Source organism: Onychostruthus taczanowskii, unplaced genomic scaffold (assembly GCF_017590055.1).
Source record: "Onychostruthus taczanowskii isolate IOZ18803 unplaced genomic scaffold, ASM1759005v1 scaffold42, whole genome shotgun sequence".
Lineage (NCBI taxonomy): Eukaryota > Metazoa > Chordata > Aves > Passeriformes > Passeridae > Onychostruthus > Onychostruthus taczanowskii.
In genome coordinates, this window is record NW_024501682.1 from 6,102,594 (window position 1) to 6,113,274 (window position 10,681).

Below are 10,681 nucleotides of genomic sequence, written 5' to 3' on the forward strand. Positions count from 1 at the left end.
TCTGAAAGCAGTGGGCTTTCCTCCCCTCACACTGTGCTCCTTGGAAGGCAGAAGCAGCACCCATCTCAACCCTGGAGCCTTCGGGGAACTCTGAAATGAGGCACCCCATGGGGGCTAAGTCTTCAGAACTCGGTTATTTTTTAGCACTGACCCAGGAATTTGGGACTAAAATTCCTGCCGATGCAGTTTAGTTTTCAGCACCTTCATTATTCACGCAATTGAAATTCTCCCTCCAAATTAGCCGCCCTATTTCAGGCAGCACCTGACTTTGGGGGAGGTGGGGAAAGGGCTGTAAAAATATACCCATGTTTCCAACTCGAACTGCACTAGGAGTGAGGAGTGGGAGGGGGAGAGGTGCTCTAGCAGGCACAGTGAGGCCGTGATGTGTTTTTCCCTTTGGGTGGCAGGTGATCAGCACATGCTGCTTTCTGCTGGAAAGATAATTAGTTCAAGATGTGAGAGGAATCAGGCTGCAGCTGTCAAGAAATGAAGAGAGAAAGGGTAAAACAAGCATCAAAATAAATAAACTTAACAAAAGCTGCGGCTGGGTTTTGGCCGGTCACCACCCTCTGCTCTGCCTTGCCCTCAGGTGAAGGATGCCTCTGGCTCCGAGGCTTACCAGATGTTAGGAACCACTGCCATCACCTGAGCTCATCCACCCTGGCTCTGGTCCTGTTTCACATCAGGCTGGTGGGCTTGTAGAATCCAGTCTGCTGAGCAGCAAGAAAAATGCAAAAAAGTATTTGGTGTAGGGAAAGAGTGACGGCCAGAAACAGAGAAGCAAGATGGGGGTGCTGGAGCATTAGTGTTGGAGCATTTTGCAAGAGGAAAAGAGAGGTGTTTTTCATCCCTCCTCCTAGAATTGTTTCTATACTTTATCTTCAGCAGTTCATTAACGCTAAACTACCTGCCCTCCTAATGTTTCAGCTCATGCTCATTTTGAATGTTGTTTTCAAACCTTATCCCAACATAATTTTGGCACATCTATCCTGTCCTGCTGAATTTGCATGAGACCTAGTATGGGAACAGCTAATTTGAAATTACATTCGAGGGCTGTTTTAATATTTGGCTGCAGCTAATGTGGATGCAATTAGTTGACACTTGTAAATCCTCAGGTTAAAAACCCTGTAAGAAATGCAGGAAGCTGAACGCACACCTGAGGCCAAGCCCTCAGCTCCTGCAGGGTGATGAACCTCCCTGCCACAGCTGGACCGGCACCACCTTGCCCTCCGAAAGCTCCTGACCCACACCCATCAGATGTGATGCGGAAGCTTTACTGTGTATTTACATTGACTTCACTGGAGTTCTTTTTGCCCTGGGAGCACAAAACCCTGCTGGCTAAGACAGGCTCACACGCACAAAAGGGATTGGTACACCCCACTGGGAAAAAATATTCCGTCCGATTGAGTCTCCTCATTCCCATATCAGTCCCTTTGTAATACTTCTTATTGTTTTGGATTGAAGGAACTCAGACTAGCCTGGCTCTCAGTACCCCAGACACATGAATTTTTAATACTCATCCAGACCAAGCTGCATTGTGCAATAGGCTCCCTGCTTCCAAAAAACAAGAGATAACATGTACGCCCGCCTAGTCCATTCTTGCCTGAACCAAAGACAAATTAAGACCAGCCCAGGTTCCAGGGCAGGAGAGGATCATTGTAAGGCAAATGAGACTTTGGCTCCTCATGCTTCTCGATTTCGGCAGCAATTAGGAGCCTGAAACCCAGACCTGAGAATGCTTTTCACGGTGTTTTTACGGGAACAGTGGATAAGGGCACTTCGCAGCAGCTTAGACTTGGCCCTCGGCAAGCACGTGGCCGTATGCAGCTCTTCTCCAGCATCCCCAGCGGTGCTGGGCTGCACCAGCCACACCGTGCCACCTGCCTGAAGGCAAGATCATTGATTTTCAATTTAAAATATTTGCAGCCATCATTCTCCTTCTCCTTGCTCTTCTTGCACCCTTACGACATCTCCTGTGAAGAAGCCTGCAGTAATCACCTTAAATGCGTATTGCCACCAGTGTCAGAGAGCTTAGATGTGCTGTGGCTGTTCCTGCAGTGGGGCAGGGAAGCTCCTGGACAAACGGATGGCTGCAGGAAAGGTGAGACTGAAGCACACTGGTAGGGTGTGGGGAGCTGCAGGACTATCTAAGACAAATCATACTCCTCCCCATACAATTCCTCATGTCCTGTTTTAAAATTCACTCCCACCTCCCTGCAAATTGGTGCTTTCTCTGTCACCATTCATTATTACACAAGTGACTCTTTTGTTTCCCGAGACCTTTTCCTTGAACTCTCTGGAGAAGCACATATCCAGGGCTCTCCAGCCCTTCTTGACAATTCTGCTTTCATCTGTGCGTGAAGTCTGCTTTCATATTGTCTCTTTAAGTGCTAAGAGCAAGTGTTTTGATGTTAACTCCTGGGAACGAGCTCTTAAGCTACCACCTCACGCTTAATTACAGTTATTTATTAAGTACTCCAGCATATCCAAGGGAGTATGGAGGTTTTCTCCTTCAAAGGGCCTCTGGATGTGGTTCCTCAAATACTTTTTGTCAAGCATCGAGCTTTTCCTATCCATGTCCTCTTGGGCCATGGAGTCCCCTCCCCTGCTGATAACCCCATGGCATGGGGCCATGGGGCCTCCCTCCAGCAGCACGGTGTATCTTTAGGGCAGGGAGGCACTCCCCTCAATTGTTCTCAGCTGAATGCAGCCACACTGGCCCTGTGTTCAAGCATACAGCTGGCTCTGCCCCACATTCCCGGCAGGATGAGTGCTGCCATACTGTTCAGTTCAGGGTAATGACACCAGTGCTGCCACTCTTGCTGCTGCCAGGTGATGTAGTGGACTTCATTTAACTCTTTTCCAGTGCTGGTGCAAATAAAAACCTAGGACAAAGCCAGAAGCTGTGATGCTCTTCCCTTTTCTGAAGCAGGGTTGGGTGATGCCATGGGCCTGGGATACAGGTGGGGAAGCAGCAAAGCAGTCCTGCAGCCAGATGGGCACTGCTTAGTCAGGCTGGTGGCGTGGCCGTGGTCTGGGAGCAGCAGCCAGATGTCCTGCTGGCTCCCACAGGGTCAGCTCTGCAGAGATCCCAGACACCAACAAGGCCAAACTACTTCAAAGCAGAAATGGCTTCAGCCTTCTTAACATGTTCCAGGACAAAGATCCTACCAACCCACAGAGCAGCAGGTGCAAGACATGGATTGGGAACAAGGGCTTATTAGGGGTGACCACAACGCACACTTTAAGGCATTTTGCTGGTGTAGGGAAGCAGAAAACATCTTCAGGAGATGCCTGGCTAGGGACGAACAAGCTCACTCCTAGCCCCAGAGTACGCGGGATGTGAGAGATGGGAACAGAGATCCCACGAGTCTAGCTCTAAGACACCTCTTGGCACAAGATGAACAGTCTTATCTTGATACTCGTGTTTGTTTGCCCAGCTCCAAACCTGTTTCAGCACCGTGAGAGCCTGCCTTGCCCCGCTCCTGCCTTCTGCAGAGACACCACCTCTGGTATCAGAAGCCAAACGGCCAAACGAGGCTCATCCACTCTGCAGCCCAGGGACTTCCCCAAAAGATCCCAGGCAGTACTGCCAGCACAGTCCCAGCAGGAGGTCTTTCATGGGATGGGTGCCCTGCCCTGTTGAGCTTGAACCTGGATCCTTCCCCATTGCCCTGTCTGGTAAGAGACTTGAATATTTTCTTGCTGTATTTTGTGAACAGGGCTTCACAATCATATTTTCTTGTGTCAGAGCAGTGGAAAGAACTCAAAAACTACCTTAGGAGTAGAAAATCCCACTCCTGCCAGTGCCCCGATAGCTCAACTGAACAGATGCTGAGGACTTCTTACCTGAAGTGCTCATGCTCAGGGGCAAACACGACAAAGCCACAGCCATGCTGATGAGGGGCACCGAGCCCCGTGCAACTGCAGCCTGGGATTGTGGGATGGGCTCCGGCCAGTATCCATGCTCTGAGAGTTTCTGAGGTTATTCCCTGAAACATGTGGTGCAGGCCAAGTGGATCACCCAGCTGGGCTTATCAGACAGCTCATTGTTCTTGCCTGAGTGATTCAGCCCCACCAAAGTGCTCTCTGGCAGCACAGCACCCAGGAGGAGGATGAGGAGGGGAAGCAGGGAGGTGTGCAGTGCACAAGGATAGTTCTCTTGATAATGGGAGGCAGATAAGCACGCGGGAGTTAATGGCTGAGCTCAGATCTAGTTGAGGCAGTTTGACCTTTCTGCGGGTAAGCCTGCCTTCAGCTGACATGACAGACTTTGACACAAGCACTCAGGGGAATTTGTGGCCAATAAGTGAGACTTACTTTCCCCACCAAGTAATATTGATTAGCACAGCGCCTGCAGACACGGCTCGAGGCAGTGGCAGGGTTTCAGGGAGGGAGAAGAAGAGACAGCTGAAACACAAAGGTAAAATGATTTGTTGACTGAACCTGCAAAGTGCCCTTTCTGTCTCCTACCATAGCGACCTGTGCACTCCTGAAAACCTTGGAAGGAGGGAGAGTCTTTCCAGTCTGGGCAGCGGCACTGGAGCTGGCTGGTGTCCCTGCATGGCCTGGCTCATCTCCATTCCGTGGGTGTCTGTGCAATCCAGTGCCTCCTTCCATCTTCCTGAGCCACTTAGTCCTCTGGCATCCCTGGAAAAGAAACATCCGTTAGGAGCACTGATGGTTTCTGAGAATGTGGGCATTTAGAGCTGAAAACGGACCAAAGATGCATCTGAGCACCTGGGAGGGGCTCTTTTTTTCTTGCCATCCAGGAGAGGCTCTGCTCCAGCAATCCATCTGTAAAGGGTGGCACAGGACTGTGCCAGTACACGACACCAAACCCAGACGTGTGCAGCCTCACTCCAGGAAGCAGTGTGGTGGCATTCCTTTTGGCTGAGGTCCCCATCCCCTGCAGACCCGTGGTCACTGGTCTCCGTGAGCCTGGTGATTCCAAGCTGGCTACAATATTATAAGCCACTATGGAGCATGGAGTGGTTGGATTTCAGCTTCTTGCTGCTTTGGACATCTTGTTGGTGACATCACGAAGTTGAAACAGTGCTCACGCTGCAGCGAGTGGCTGCCTGGAGTCTGATAACACTTAAGTACCAGCAGTACTTGCCAGATTCTCTGGGATGTGAGGTGGAGATTGCTATTATGTAGTGTTACCTTAAAGTCCTAGTCTAAACATCTCCTGTAATAAACTCCTGACTTGGTCAGGAATGCAGAATGGGGTTTTTGAAAGCAGCAGAATGTCAGGAAAATCCACAAACGCCAGAGGTTTATGTCCAAAAAGGAGACAGAGGAGTCCTTCAACTTTATTCGAATAAAGGGAGAGGCCACCGGGATACACGTCTGCGGGGTTTTCTCTCTCGAGGTTTCGGAGGGCGCAGCCTCCTTTCATCCTCATTCCCGGATGCATGTTCCCCTATTCCTTTCCCCACTGCCCGAGGTACTAGTAAGGTACAGCCTTCCCAAACCGCCTGCCACTATTGCCCCCCGAACTACTATTCTACTGCAAAATTCAGGAGTTCAGCCTTGTGCAGACCCTTGTTTGCCTCAGGAGCCAAGCTGTCTGGGCTCTGCAACAACCCTGCTGCCCAAAGTCAGTAGAGACATTTAGACCCATTTCAAAGACGTTAACACCCACACCTTCGCCCATCACATTATTTCTAAGGACATTAGCACGCATCTTTCCTCTCAAGAGTGACCCAGAAGCTTGAGTTACACACAGTCTATGTCAAAGGCACTCTTAAGTTATTTTAAAGCAATGCGTGACATTACATCAACACCACGTCCAGGAAAACCTACCGAGTATTTTTAATGCTGGGCTAGCTTTTGGAGGATTACAAGGATGCTCCCACCCAGGATGTTACTGAATCTTTCCACCATGCCCTGCACTTTTCTTTCCTGTGCATTTTTCCGCCTGCTACTGTGTACAGAAAGACAAGGAAAAAGCAGAATTGTTCCACCTGAGGTCTCAGGGCAGGACCAGGAGGTGCTTGCTCTGAACATCCCTCTGACTAAGATGTGATCCTGGGGTCACGACAGAAATTCAGGAGCTCCTCAGGAGCTGGGACCAGCAAGTGCTGTCCCAGGCTGCAGGGAAAGGGTGTTTAGAAAGGGATGCGATATAAGAGAAGAGCACTCCCAAAGCTGTAGGGTGAAGCTGGGGTAAACACACAGGGAAAACTCCCAGGAGCCGTCAAAAGGGTGGGGATCAGCAGTGGGAGCGCTTGGTGGGTCCAGTTTTGATGCATCCGTGCCCATATAACTTCAGGAAAAGGCATCCCACCCCTCAATCCTGCTTCCATTAGGGGGCCTAATGACACGCATTAATACACCAGCAGCTCCGGAGTAAGAGGTGCTGCCGTGGGACAGAGCCCGGTTCCAGAGAAACACCACGAGTCAGCCAGGGTCGGGCCGCCGGCGGGGACGGGCCCTGGGCCGCCGCCGACACTGCTGCCGTGCCCCCGGCCGAGCTGGGGCGGGCGGCTGTGGCTTGGCAGCCCCTCTGCCAGCCAGAATCAGCCCTGCAGCCTTTCAGGCACCGGCAGAAGTTCGGGGACCCGGGCTGGCAGGGTGCAGGCCGGTCCCTGTGGGCCCATCCCGCCCTGCGGCCTGCAGGGCCCGAAGGCGGAGGAGCCCCGCGCTCTGCTTGGTGCTCTCCTCTCTCAGATCGTGCTGTGCTGGCGGTTTGCAAAGCTGTCTATTATCGCCACGTTAACAACCTTTCACAACGTTTAATTACTTGGAAAGGTAATCAGTCTTGTGGTAGTTCTTTAAAAAGCATGCCCATTTCGCTTGCTCTTGGCAGAGGACTCTGCTTTTTTGTCTTTCATTCTCGCAATAAGTATGTTAAAACTGATCCTGCTCCCAAAGGCAATACCTATTTGTAAAACAGAGAAGAAGATTGCTCCCTGGCTTTCTCAGTACCAGCCCTGCAGCCGGGTGTCATGCCACAGATCCCTCCTACCAACACCATCGTGCACAGATTCAGGGAGACTCCCTGTGTTTGGGTTTTTAGAAATGGATTCTTATTTTTGACACGCACAACCAGGTACTCAGCGCCAATCTCTCCACTTCACTGCCAGAGCTGGCCCCAGTGTTGGCTACACTTAAAATGTCAGCCAAGAAGGAGATGTAAGGGGCCAGGTCCCCTCTGCTCAGTCACTGCTGCCCTCCGGCCGGCAGCAGCAGCGCCGGCACAGGCTGCGACACGCCGCGATGCCCGAGGCTGGGGCTGGGAGGAGGAAGCAGGCAGACCCAGCAGCTGCAGGAAAAAGACAGGCAGAGATCACCCAGGTGGGTGCAAGGGCCACGAGGCTGTATCCAAGGACAGCTAACCGTGACTTTGTGAGGGTCAGGCGTCCAAGACCACCACCAGCCACATCTCTGCTGCATCCAGCACCCCAGAGAAGTGGTAGGTTGCTCTCCTTCCATGCAAGGATGCCACCACTCATGACAGGAGGCAGATTGCCTTTGGGCTTGTGACACTGTGCGGGAAACTGTAGCAACCATGGAGATTTGGTTCTCACCAGCTGATGGCTGCATCCTCCTGAGGCAGCTTGGGACCACTGCAGAAGCACCATAATTCTCCCCATTGCTGCTCCTTGACAGCCTGGTGCAGCCCTGGGACCAAGGATCCAGCTGAACAGTGGATCTGCCTCGGCACAAGCACTTTGTGGGACTCTGTGCAGGGCACACACATGCACGTACAGACATGTGCACACCTGCATGCACATGTGCCCACCTGTGAGCCCATGGGGACCTGGTATTTGAGAACCTGCTCAGTCCATGTCAGGAGCCGGTCCTGGGGAGGAGGCACAGCACATCAGGCTCAAGCTCCCACCAGCCATGGCCACTGCTTGCAGGAGCGGAAAGTATTACACTAGATTGATTAAATGTGTCCTTTTCCACCAGTGAACTCTGTCCTGTGAGCCAACATTTTCCACTTCAGACATTGGGGTGCTCACTTTTGGGGAGAAAAACAGCAAATGGTATCAGAAAGAAGCTTTATTCAGGAGGGTAGCAAAAGCTTCTGGTGTTTTCTTCCTTTCTCCTTAAGGACAAACTTGTCTAAGGACTGAACAGAAAGCTCATGGGAGCTTTTTAAAAAGCCTTACAGCCTGCAAATACCCTTCTGTGGAGGCATTGGTGAAAGCCTGGTCCCAGTCTTGCAGCCCATCTATGCTGGTGTTTTTCTAACATTCTTGGAAGTCTTGACAGGTTTGGTTTGTTTTTTTTTTTTTTTTCTTTTAAAAAGCGCAGCTTTTAACAGCCCTGGGGCAGAAGGCTCTTGCTTGCTAAATCACAAGGTTTGCCACACAGAAATGTAGGGACGTGCCCGCAAACGGGAACTGGCTGTCTTAGCTTTTGTTCTTGACTGTTTGCCAGAATCCTTAAAACAACAGGAGGAGGTTCAGCCACCTAAACATCCCTGCACTTGCTGGCTCAGGGAGCCTGTAAACACGGACATTAGCATATCAGACACATGGATGTGTTTTGCCAGCAGAGCAGGCAGTCCCACTGCTGGTGGCTGGGTGGCTGTGGGTCAAGAAGTAGCGGGAACATCTGGCAGTGCCAATGGTGTATCCCTCCTGGGCATGTCCCTGTAGTGCTTGGTGATTGCAGGCAGGAGAAAAGTGTCAGGGAACACCACTGAGTGCTGTAATGTTAGAAGTATGGTTATCCTAGATTTTAGAGACAGGTAAAAGATGATCCCCATGCTGCTCCACCAGTGACAAGAATTGGATTTGTATCAGTGTAATGAATGGTCACATTTTTCCCCTGCCAGTTTGAAGAACAGTGATGAGAAGGGACAGCAATGTACCAAAACTTGTACCAGAAGAGATAATTAGCAAAATGCTACCCTTAAAGAACCAAAAAGCAACCTCTAGTGCAGCCAGTGGTGGTAAAAGCTTCCTCAGCAAAGACCTAACCCATGCCATTCCAGAGCTGTGTATTCTTACTTAACTTGGACAGCACACCTCAGTCCTCAGCTGCAGACATACCAAGACTTCTATTTCAGTCGCAGACTTGGAGAGAGACCAGGTGCACACCTCAGACCTTGCCTGCAGTAATTCCTCGGCCACCTCACTGTTATGGTAATGTTTATTTAGACTGGTGGGCTGGAGATGACCTAGCAAGGGGTTGAGAAGCTCTCCTAAGGTCCATCCCTCAGATGGGCTCCCCGCAGCCACCTTCTGACATTTGAACCTGGGAGGTCTGGGGCAGCACTGCTTCTGCCTTCATGCTCAACCCCAAGTCCTCAAGATCTTCCAACTCCATTCTGCTGGCTCCAGTTTCCTTCTTGCGTGTTCCAACCAGGTAACTTCAGAGGGATTTAGGATTTTAACAAGCTGCACTGTTCACCTCAAATTCTGCAGAGCACAAACTCTACAGAAAGAGTCCTCCACTCTTCACCTGCAGCCCTCAGCATCAGCATTCCCTCAGGCTCTCCTCCTTAGGTCCCTGCACACATTTGAATCACTGAGGAGCTCAGGAGCTCCAAATTGTCCTTTGCCTGAGCTTTGCACCCTTCCATGGTCTCTCTTGATTAAGTAAATGGGATGCAGCTCAACTCACACAACACCTAGGTTTTTCCTCTGCTCTCCTTGACCATCTGCTCCCGAATTTTTACCACCCCTTGGCTCAGCCAGCTGGGAGGCAGCACCCTCACTCTCGGCTCTGCCTCGACTCCATCACTTGGATGAAAGCTAATGAGCACGTGCAGGTGCGTGCCCATCTCTGAGCCACCTCCTTGAGTTTGCAGGTCCCATGAGGTGGGTGAACCCAACCTTCTTCCCTCACAACGTAACGGCATTAAGTTATAAAGTTCATCGTCAGTAAGTAAGCCAATCCCACCCACGACTTCTTTCCACATAATTATGGTTCACGGATATACCAGGAAAAAAGGAGAGCCCCTGCCGGAGATGCTGACGTCTTTTTCCTTTCAGGTTCAATGGCTGCTTTATTGCGGTTGGGTTTTCTTTCTCCCCGCCACCCGGTCTTTCTCTGACTGGAACTATTCCCCTCCAAAAACGTGGTGACTTTTGCTGAAAAGCAATTCTGCCACTTCTGTAGCGAGGCAGCGCTCACGAATGGCACAGTGGTAGTTACGGGATGTGTGGTTTACCTCAAGACGTCACATCTCCTCCCCCTGGAGACATCAGAAGGGTTATTGCTCAAATTCAGCTTCGATTCTATAAAGGAAAAAAGCCCTGTGACTTTCACTACTACTTTTAATGTTCTAAGAAACCTTCACATTCCCTTCCCCAGGCTGCTTCAAAGGGCAAAGAGCTGGGGCAAAAGATGCTGCCTTTTGGTAAACATACGCATTTGAAGTGCTGTCTAAAATCCCATGAGTCAAACTGCAGTATTTCCCACCCAGGGAAAGGAATGATTGATTTTGTTTGGGGATTTTTCCCAGGTGAGGGCTGGTCAGAAAGAAGGACTTTGTGTACCAGATTTGCACTTCATGTTCTAAAATACTTTTGGAGAGCACAGGAATGAAATATCTGGTGTGCCTTTTAGTGCCTCTTTCTGTGTTCAGCTGGAAGATGTCCCTGAGGACACATTGCTGGTCTGTGCAGGAAAAGCAGGCAACATGCTCTGCCATGGCAAACAGCAGCCCAGCAAAAGCTGTGTGACAGGAAAGCCGTGAACCAAGAGGCAGGCAGGC